Source organism: Stomoxys calcitrans, chromosome 2, assembly GCF_963082655.1.
Source record: "Stomoxys calcitrans chromosome 2, idStoCalc2.1, whole genome shotgun sequence".
NCBI classification, from domain to species: domain Eukaryota; kingdom Metazoa; phylum Arthropoda; class Insecta; order Diptera; family Muscidae; genus Stomoxys; species Stomoxys calcitrans.
Genome location: NC_081553.1, coordinates 213,785,725 through 213,796,774, shown reverse-complemented (window position 1 = coordinate 213,796,774; position 11,050 = coordinate 213,785,725). Strand labels below are relative to the sequence as shown.

Below are 11,050 nucleotides of genomic sequence, written 5' to 3'. Positions count from 1 at the left end.
AAATGAAAGGTATTGAAGAGTATAATACGAATATGGTATTTAAAATTGGGTCCAAGTACCCAGGAAGTCACCCTAGGACCAAAACTTCTAAAAGCAGACAATTTGCACCGTACTTAGCACAGTAGTTGGAAGTCTAATAGAAGACTATGTGCAAAATTTCAGCCAAATCGGACAAAAATTGAGGCTTACAGGGGCTCAAGAAGTCAAATCGGGAGATCGGTTTATATGGGAGTTATACCAGGTTATTCACAGATTTGGACCGTACTTAGCACAGTTGTTGAAAGTTGTAACAGAACACCATGTGCAAAATTTCAGCTAAATCGAACAAAAATTGAGGCTTACAGGGGCTCAAGAAGTCAAATCAGTTGTTGAAAGTTGTAACAGAACACCATGTGCAAAATTTCAGCTAAATCGAACAAAAATTGAGGCTTACAGGGGCTCAAGAAGTCAAATCGGGAGATCGGTTTATATGGGAGTTATATCAGGTTATTCACAGATTTGGACCGTACTTAGCACAGTTGTTGGAAGTTGTAACAGAACACCATGTGCAAAATTTCAGGCTCAAGAAGTCAAATCGGGAGATCGGTTTATATGGGAGCTATATCAGGTTATAGACCGATTTGGACCGTACTTAGCACAGTTGTAACAGAACACTATGTGCAAAATTTTAGTTAAATCGAACCAAAATTGTTACTTCCAGGGGCTCAGGAAGTTAAATCGGGAGATCGGGTAATATGGAAGCTATATCAGGTTATAGACCGATTTGTACCGTACTAAGCACAGTTGTTGTAACAGAACACTATGTGCAAAATTTCAGCTAAATGGAACAAAAATTACGGCTTCCAGGGACTCAAAGTCAAATCAAGAGATCGGCTTAAATGGGAGCTATATGCAAATCTGAACCGATATGACCCATTTTGTCGTGGACCCCGGAGGGTCCGAACTGTCTCAGCGGAGAAAGGGGACATAGTGTGCTGGCGGGCGCTGGCTGTTGGCGTTAGAGCTCCGGCTGTGGCTCAGTCTGGGGCGCGGTTCTTGCCAACACACCATGTCCAGAGACAGCTGACAAAAAAACTAAATTGAAACCAGCTCTGGATGGGATAACAACACAGGGTCATACTTACTTTACGGCAGGCACGTTATTCGCCTTCTTACTCGCACTTACCGCTATGGATTCGCTCTTCAGGGGGCACTGAGACATCCTACAGTGCCCTGGACGGCCCACCCCAACCATGGTATCCGTTGTCCAACAGTTTTGGATACCCCAGAATCGTCTCCCCGTTCCCCCTCTACAGCATGGTGCACTACCCCTTCCTTACCTTAATGATCTACTCTTCCATAGCGAAATGAGAATACTAAGCCAAGTGGAATTTCATTTCTACGTTATAAAAGGTATGTATGGGCTTTATTTAGAGGTTACATCCTCTGATTTTGATTCTATACGTTAAATTAACATTGATCAAAATATTTAAATGTTAAAGAAAGCTTTATAATTACTGCAATTTACAAAAACAAAAAAAAACGCAATTTTTAAGGCAATGCAAAGTAAGAAATTCAATTAATTAGATAAAGATTAAAACAAATCAAACTTCTAAAATCAATCCAAAAGGACTTAAAAAAAAAATAAAAAAATTACAATATATATATATAACTGTTTTTTTTTCTTTTCAGAAAAGTGCCTTTGTTGCGTCTGTCAGATCGCCGGACTGGAATGCTTCGACGACGGCTCCCCTGGATAGCAAGACAATTTGGTAGCGGAGGTGCCCTGGATCTCCCTTTTTATGTTCTTGGTAAGTATGTATAGGTAGTTCGTGTAATGTCTTACCCTCAATAAAAATATATAATTTCTTGTTTTCCTTTTTTTTTCTTTTAGCCAACCTGCAGGGACAACATTAAACGACCAAAGGGTCTTTTATTTAAAGTGTATTCCTAGTGCCCTAGAATGAGCTCACCCTACTTCCTAGGTTGTATCGTCCGTTCAATCACCGGACTGCAGATATGAAACCCAATGTCTACCCTGTTTGCTGCCTAAGTTATTCTGTTTTCTTTTTTTTTTTATTTCTTATATTTTTATTCCAGGATGTGTGTCAAGCTAAGTTTCTCTGTGTATCGTTCTAAGTATTGAACATATAAAAAGGAGCATACATCGGCCTACCTTGGCACCTACGGGCTGCTGGTGCAAAATTCCCTCGGGGACACTGGAGCAGATGGCGGCGGTGGAACCAATGATGAAGCTGGAGATGCTGATGAGATGATGATGTTGTTGAGGATGGAAATGTTGACGTTGCCGTGGATGACGATGGTTAAAATTGCAGTAGAGGTGGGTATTTATTATTTGACAAAAAGTTTTTGTTGTTCTGTTTAGTCTTTGCTATGTTTTATTCGTGGCTCAAATTAACGTTCTTTTTCAAAGCTTTTTATATTTCACAGGATCTTTTTTCTTTAGCATTAATTAGCACTAATAAGTTTATTTAGCTTTAAGTTGATCTAAAGTAACTTCAGCTTTTTTACTACAAAAGCTAGTCTTTATTCCTTTCACAAAAAAAGGAACATTTATTTGCTTTTAAATAAAAAACTTTATGCCTTTGGCATCACATATTCTGATTTGTTTTTTTTTTTTCTTTTGTTTGTCAAGCTCACAATCAAAGGTTTGTAGAACACAACATAACCTTTTCTTTTTTTTTTAAAGTTTTCTCTCTTTTTGAAACACCACTTTCAACACTCTTGAGTACACCACCTCTTACTGCTTGCACGGCTCCATCCAAAAAGAACTAGTCATCTTCCCTTTACTGTCCATCATGGTTCCCCCAAGCCATCATGTCCACCGAGGAACCATCATAAAATCTTGTTTTCCAAAATCGCAAAAACAAATAACATATGGTTTCCTCGATTTTCATTGTAGTAGTTACATTTGTATGTGGAGGTAACATATGCTGGTAACGCAGGGTTGCATTCACCAGCTGCCATAAAAAACACAGACGGTTCAAACCCAGATGTCGCTCTTCTCTAATCAGACATAGGGTGACACGCTACAAACCCAATCATCCTTTAGACGTCACCGTCATAGGATGGGAGGGAAAAACAACCTTTTGTCATGTATATAATAACATAACGTGTGAACGTAGCATTAGTCAAACCTATCTCAGTGGGTGTAGCCCCCTTAAGAAAAAAGTAATTCTTCTCCAATAAATGTACCTTGACCTATAAGTATACCTTGAGTCGAGTAGTACCTATCCGGTACTCGACTAACCAGTTATACCTTCCTTAGACATACCTTGATCAAATTAATTATATCACTAAAGCGGACGGACGGAAAAAATATGCTGAATAAGCATTTAAATTAAAAGGTAAGTAAAAGTGGTAAAAATAAATATTGTGAAATAAAAACGAAAAAAAAATAAAATAAGCATATAAAAATGCTTTGAATAAAAAAAAATTACAAGGTGCGTCCAAAAAAAACCAAAAAAAGTGCGGTAAACTTTACGTGTGTGCGTGTGTGTGTGTATAGAAATGAATGGACGAGTAACTACGCCAAAAAAAACTTAATAAAAAAACTCTACTTGCCTAACAAAACGCAATAAAAATGAAATGTAAATAAACAAAAGTGTAATGTATAGAAAATTATATGCCGGCCGTGGAGGAATTCCCATGAAAAAGTGAATTATAAGATAAAAATTGTTATACGGTGCTGTGTGTGTGTGAATGGAACCAAACGGCAGTAAACTAAAATAACAGGCACCGGCCAGTAAATAATGCCGGACAAAGAATTAATAGAAAAAAAAAAAGGTAAAAACCTAAATTTTTAATAACCAACAGTGAAAATTGGCAGAAAAATAAATTTAAGTGGTTATGTACAAATCATATGTGGTTTGCAAAACGTAACCTACAAAAAAACTAACTAAAAAAAATTCAACCAAAAAAAAAAACGGTTTAATTTGATGTGCAAGTGTGTGTGACTTTAAGTGCGTATTACTTTACGGTATCCCTACCATCATCTGTAAACCACTCAAATCATGAATGGAGGTGGGGGTGCTAAACCCAAACTGAGTGCCAAGACAAATTACTCCGCAAAAAGTGAAGTGTGAGAAACCAACAAAAACAATTGCGGAAAATGTGTGTGTGTCATGTGCCTAATGTAATGCAAACATAGAACAGGTGTTAACACTCTCTTCTTCTTGTGATTTAAACAGATCGAAAGAAACAGAACGATAATGAAATGCTGTGAATCATTTATAAGTTCAATGAACGCAAAGTGAAAGTGTTGTGAGAAAGTTAAAGTAAAATCAAGGTAAAATCTCACCTTGGAAAACGGGAAAAAAAATAAAAGAAAATTTATAAAAATTGTGTAAACACAAAAAACTTAAAGGAAATGGAAAATTAGAAATTTTCGAAATAAAAATAAAAAACTCTACCAAAGAAAATTTTCGGAACCAAAGCTAAAATGTTTGAATGAAATTAATGTGAAACAAAAGAATTATTTCAGTGAAAATACATACACCAAAGTTAAAAATGTAAAAAAAACAATATAAACAAAATTAAAGTCTATTTTCGTTTGGTCAAATAAGTGAAAATAACAAGCCGCTAATTTAAATCAGAAAAATTTTAAATGACAAAAAAAAACAAGAATCTAAAAAAAACTACGAAGCTCCCAAAGATAAAAATACAATGAGATTCAAAAGCAAAAATTCCTCAAAATTCTAAATTTCAAAAAAAAAAAAACAACAATTCCTCTAAAAAATTAAAAATATCAAACCAAAGGAAAATCTTAAAATAATAAATAATTTTAGAAAAAAAAAAAAAATGCATTTTGACTAAACAAACTTTCTTCTTGGTTCTCTTTCCAGATGCTGCAATGACACCAAACTCGCATCGGCCGCTTCGCTTGAGAGCACGGACCATACCAGACGTGGACCAGCGACCTAATGTGCCCAGGGCAGATGAACTGGTAATTGTCAAATAAATAATACGCCACGGCGTATTCTTTATTACTCCTCTCAGCCCCCTACTTGCACTCACCACGGCATCCCTCGCCCCATGTCCAAGATGCCATAGCGATAGAAAGACGGGTCACCCACTGCGAGGTTGACAGCGAGCTCTCCGGCGGTCGAGGCACCCCAGATAGGCAGAGAGAAATGGCACTACCTCGTTCTAACCCCTGTGCACATTACACCACTGGAACACTCCTGGCGGCCCCGCACTCGCGACTGCGTAAGACCACGAGTTTCGTCGCTCTCAGTCCCCGACGGATAATTCAGGTAAGTATAAGGTAAGTATAAAGTTCCAATCCTCTAGGTCCATTTACTCATCGTACACACACACACGTCCTTCACCGCCTGTTGACCATGGGATGTAACTTGCAAGGAATTTTATGGAAGCAATTCAAATGACCATCTATAGACGGTTTCGCCTAAACTGCCGCCCAAGGCGAACAAAAAAAAAAATCTAAGTTTAACCCAGAAACTGCGTGCCTGCCAAAACTAAAGCTAAGTATCCTTAAATCTAAAATTAAAAGATAATTCAAATTCTAATTCATTTCAATACTTATCCTACAGCCTACTATTCTATTGCCTTGCATCTACTATCCTTGGATTCCTAAGGAGGATTTGGAAAGTACCATCAACCAGGTAAGTGATTGCTACTTCCTCATCAAAGGTGTCGCCGTAGTATAGCGATCTATCATCGTTATGCCTATTGCTTAAGATCCTTCGCGTGGTATACCCCTATTGTCCTGCCTTTCAAGTCTTCAATCTCGTAAAGACATCTTCCCACCGATCTTTATCCGCATGTAAAGCCGGGAATCTTCACCCTCATACAATTTCGCAGAGGCTATTTCTTTTCTAAGGTCTTTCCTTTTCTTGTACCTGAGCCTGGCTTTCTCAATTCTTGTCTTATTCACCTTGAGGTTACCTTCGCTAAAAATTCTGTTTCTAACCTCTTGGTACTTCGCCCTCCTTATGGTCCAAGGCGTTATTTCCTTTAATCTCAATTCAGAATTTAATTCATTCTCCAATTCATTCTTAATCCTATCCTTATTCTCTAAAATAGTTACTCCAGCGGAGTCCTGCTCCACATGATCGGCTACTACTGGGGGTGCATCGGTTTCGGGCGCGTTTCCCCCTCTCTCGGGCCCGCTTGTCGGTTTCCCTGACACCGCGGACATTTGGGTTTCACCACGTTCTCCATCCCGCACCCATAGCAAAACAGTTTCCTTGTGGTGGATGGGCAGTCCACAAAACCGTGGCCCTTCTCCCGGCAGTTCCAACAGATATAATTGGACTGCCTACTGATGGCTTCTATTTCCAGTTCCGGCTCCTCTTGGTCATATTCCAGCTCATTTACTCTAGGGGCAAATTGCTGGCGGTGTGCCTGAGCGAACTGCCTTTGATTTGCTAGCAGCAACTCCGCCTTCCTACACTCCTCTCTGAAGTGCTGCAACCCATACATTCTTATCGGAAAGACCAGCGCCGCCATTGCCTGTTTGAGATTGCCTTTCATCATCTCCACCATCATCTCCTCCCTCATGGGCTCCCGTTGCTGGTGGCGAAGGCGCAGCATAGCGTTACAGAAGTCCTCGAACGACTCGTGGGACCCTTGCCTTCGGTCCATCATCCTCCTCTGTATATCGAAGTCGCTCTCGAACTTCCGAAACTGCGCCAGGAATGCCTGTTTCAATTCCGGATAACTGCGAATGTACCCCAACCTCCTCTGCATCCAGTACCACTCCTCCGCCGGTCCCTCCAGCAGCTGTGGGAACTTCACCAGCACCTCATCCCACTCACACCGATAATCCTCCCGAAGCTGTTCTATACGGAACATAAAATCCTCGGCGCTCATCGACTTCGTGGTGCCATCAAACTTCACCCGCCATTTCTCCACATCTATTCTTCTAATGGCCTGACGATTCGGAATAGGCGAAACTTGCGGGTAATGTGGCGCCGGCGCGTTTACAGCATTCGGAAGATATGTGTTTCTGTCACCCAGGTGGTACTGCTCCGGTGGTGGATGAGGGGATGGCCACCCATCCGGTGGTCTCTGCGGGGCGTCTACGGCTGGAAAGGTTTGGTACTGCTTCATTGTTGGCTCTCGGTACTCGCTGCCTCTCGGAATTCGATTCGATGGTGGTATCTGCTGGCCTACGGCCGTGTGTGGCTGCGCTGGTTGTGCGGTCGCTGTCTGTGGGACGCCTGTGCCCATCGGAACATTTAAGTGGGCCAAGCTCTGCTGTACAAGCTGGGGTACCAGCTGCCTCAACTTCTCATCGAGTAACCTGATGAGCTCTAACTGTCCCACACCAATGGCCGAATCTATGACCGCGTCTAGGGAACCTCCTTCTCGTGGAGCTTGGTAAAGCGCCTGGCGTGCAGCATTCGTCTCCCGGTTCTCTCTACGTTCTCTCTGGACCGTCTGAGCTGTCAAGCTGCTGAACTCCGGCGTGTCCGGAGTTATACGTACGTCCGACATATCCGATACCGACAAGGCTGGACTGGAAACCGCGGACGTGACCATCATGGGGGTGACTGTTGCTGTTGTTGTGGCCATTGCCATTGCCGAGGCTGCTGCTGTGGTCGTAATGGCTGTCGCCATGTTGGTTACTGTGGTTGTTGTTGTTGCCATAGCCGATGTGGTCGGATCAGGAACCTCACTAGTGTAACTATTTGCTCTGGTATTGACCATTAAACCTACTCCAACCTATAACCTATACTACTAATTAAACTTGATGACAATTCCAAATTACCAAATTCAGCCAACTCAAACTCTAAATACACTAATTATGTCTTCTTCTTTAAACGCAGATATGAAAACCAAAATTCACAAACGAGGTAGAAAGTGTAGTGCATATATCCTACTATAAGGTGGGGAACAAGTGAGAGAAGAGCAAATCTAAGCGGATAAGCGAAGCATTCTAAGTTTCCAAATAGGACTTCTCCAAACGTATCCGGAAACTGCTTTCTCTGCCGTAATGTATTGTATGACCCTGAGATGCTGTAGTATATTGGTATTACGTTTGCTACCTACGGACATAACCACACGGCTGTTGTTGAAAACATAAAGATAAACCCAACAACGTCTCATGTGCTTTGGCTCATGGGTATGATTGTATTAAGCGGACGGACAGGTAAGCAAAAGTAATTTGGGCTATTGCAGTTAACTATTGTATATAATGGCATCTCCTTCTCTCCTCAGGCCCGTCGCAAACGAAATGCGGATACCAAAATCCTTAAACTTCGTGACTTACGGGAGTTAAAGATTAGTAAAACACCGTGCCACATCCTGCATCTAACCAGCTTCCAGTCACCACCAGTTTGGCACGCGATCCAAGCTTTTGAAAACTTACGATCGGGACTCAATCCGGTAACCGAAATCCGATCAGTTGCTGGCTGTGGCGATAAAATGATGCGGTCAACCCGATAACTCGGGCCCCATGTTGCGGGCGCCATTCTTGTCGTGGACCCCGGAGGGTCCGAACTGTCTCAGCGGAGAAAGGGGACATAGTGTGCTGGCGGGCGCTGGCTGTTGGCGTTAGAGCTCCGGCTGTGGCTCAGTCTGGGGCGCGGTTCTTGCCAACACACCATGTCCAGAGACAGCTGACAAAAAAACTAAATTGAAACCAGCTCTGGATGGGATAACAACACAGGGTCATACTTACTTTACGGCAGGCACGTTATTCGCCTTCTTACTCGCACTTACCGCTATGGATTCGCTCTTCAGGGGGCACTGAGACATCCTACAGTGCCCTGGACGGCCCACCCCAACCATGGTATCCGTTGTCCAACAGTTTTGGATACCCCAGAATCGTCTCCCCGTTCCCCCTCTACAGCATGGTGCACTACCCCTTCCTTACCTTAATGATCTACTCTTCCATAGCGAAATGAGAATACTAAGCCAAGTGGAATTTCATTTCTACGTTATAAAAGGTATGTATGGGCTTTATTTAGAGGTTACATCCTCTGATTTTGATTCTATACGTTAAATTAACATTGATCAAAATATTTAAATGTTAAAGAAAGCTTTATAATTACTGCAATTTACAAAAACAAAAAAAAACGCAATTTTTAAGGCAATGCAAAGTAAGAAATTCAATTAATTAGATAAAGATTAAAACAAATCAAACTTCTAAAATCAATCCAAAAGGACTTAAAAAAAAAATAAAAAAATTACAATATATATATATAACTGTTTTTTTTTCTTTTCAGAAAAGTGCCTTTGTTGCGTCTGTCAGATCGCCGGACTGGAATGCTTCGACGACGGCTCCCCTGGATAGCAAGACAATTTGGTAGCGGAGGTGCCCTGGATCTCCCTTTTTATGTTCTTGGTAAGTATGTATAGGTAGTTCGTGTAATGTCTTACCCTCAATAAAAATATATAATTTCTTGTTTTCCTTTTTTTTTCTTTTAGCCAACCTGCAGGGACAACATTAAACGACCAAAGGGTCTTTTATTTAAAGTGTATTCCTAGTGCCCTAGAATGAGCTCACCCTACTTCCTAGGTTGTATCGTCCGTTCAATCACCGGACTGCAGATATGAAACCCAATGTCTACCCTGTTTGCTGCCTAAGTTATTCTGTTTTCTTTTTTTTTTATTTCTTATATTTTTATTCCAGGATGTGTGTCAAGCTAAGTTTCTCTGTGTATCGTTCTAAGTATTGAACATATAAAAAGGAGCATACATCGGCCTACCTTGGCACCTACGGGCTGCTGGTGCAAAATTCCCTCGGGGACACTGGAGCAGATGGCGGCGGTGGAACCAATGATGAAGCTGGAGATGCTGATGAGATGATGATGTTGTTGAGGATGGAAATGTTGACGTTGCCGTGGATGACGATGGTTAAAATTGCAGTAGAGGTGGGTATTTATTATTTGACAAAAAGTTTTTGTTGTTCTGTTTAGTCTTTGCTATGTTTTATTCGTGGCTCAAATTAACGTTCTTTTTCAAAGCTTTTTATATTTCACAGGATCTTTTTTCTTTAGCATTAATTAGCACTAATAAGTTTATTTAGCTTTAAGTTGATCTAAAGTAACTTCAGCTTTTTTACTACAAAAGCTAGTCTTTATTCCTTTCACAAAAAAAGGAACATTTATTTGCTTTTAAATAAAAAACTTTATGCCTTTGGCATCACATATTCTGATTTGTTTTTTTTTTTTCTTTTGTTTGTCAAGCTCACAATCAAAGGTTTGTAGAACACAACATAACCTTTTCTTTTTTTTTTAAAGTTTTCTCTCTTTTTGAAACACCACTTTCAACACTCTTGAGTACACCACCTCTTACTGCTTGCACGGCTCCATCCAAAAAGAACTAGTCATCTTCCCTTTACTGTCCATCATGGTTCCCCCAAGCCATCATGTCCACCGAGGAACCATCATAAAATCTTGTTTTCCAAAATCGCAAAAACAAATAACATATGGTTTCCTCGATTTTCATTGTAGTAGTTACATTTGTATGTGGAGGTAACATATGCTGGTAACGCAGGGTTGCATTCACCAGCTGCCATAAAAAACACAGACGGTTCAAACCCAGATGTCGCTCTTCTCTAATCAGACATAGGGTGACACGCTACAATTTGCAATCCTCAACGACCTACATCCATACAAAGTATCTGTGCAAAATTTCAAACGGCTAGCGTTACGCGTTCGACTGCTATAGTGATTTTGACAGACGGATGGACGGACATGGCTATTTCGACTCGATTCGATTCTCTATCAAGAATATATAAAGGGTGATTTTTTTGAGGTTAGGATTTTCATGCATTAGTATTTGACAGATCACGTGGGATTTCAGACATGGTGTCAAAGAGAAAGATGCTCAGTATGCTTTGACATTTCATCATGAATAGACTTACTAACGAGCAACGCTTGCAAATCATTGAATTTTATTACCAAAATCAGTGTTCGGTTCGAAATGTGTTCATTCACCGTAACGTTGCGTCCAACAGCATCTTTGAAAAAATACGGTCCAATGATTCCACCAGCGTACGAACCACACCAAACAGTGCATTTTTCGGGATGCATGGGCAGTTCTTGAACGGCTTCTGGTTGCTCTTCACTCCAAATGC

At 40.8% G+C, this 11,050-nt stretch overlaps 1 long non-coding RNA gene across 1 annotated transcript; it reads left to right on the top strand.

Moving 5' to 3' along the window:
- The first annotated feature begins 923 nt into the window (after nucleotides 1-923).
- On the top strand, nucleotides 924-2,601 carry LOC131995088 (uncharacterized). Its single transcript, XR_009397142.1, has 3 exons — nucleotides 924-1,392; nucleotides 1,672-1,790; nucleotides 1,874-2,601. It is a non-coding gene; the product is annotated as an uncharacterized LOC131995088 (long non-coding RNA).
- The last annotated feature ends 8,449 nt before the right edge of the window (nucleotides 2,602-11,050 follow it).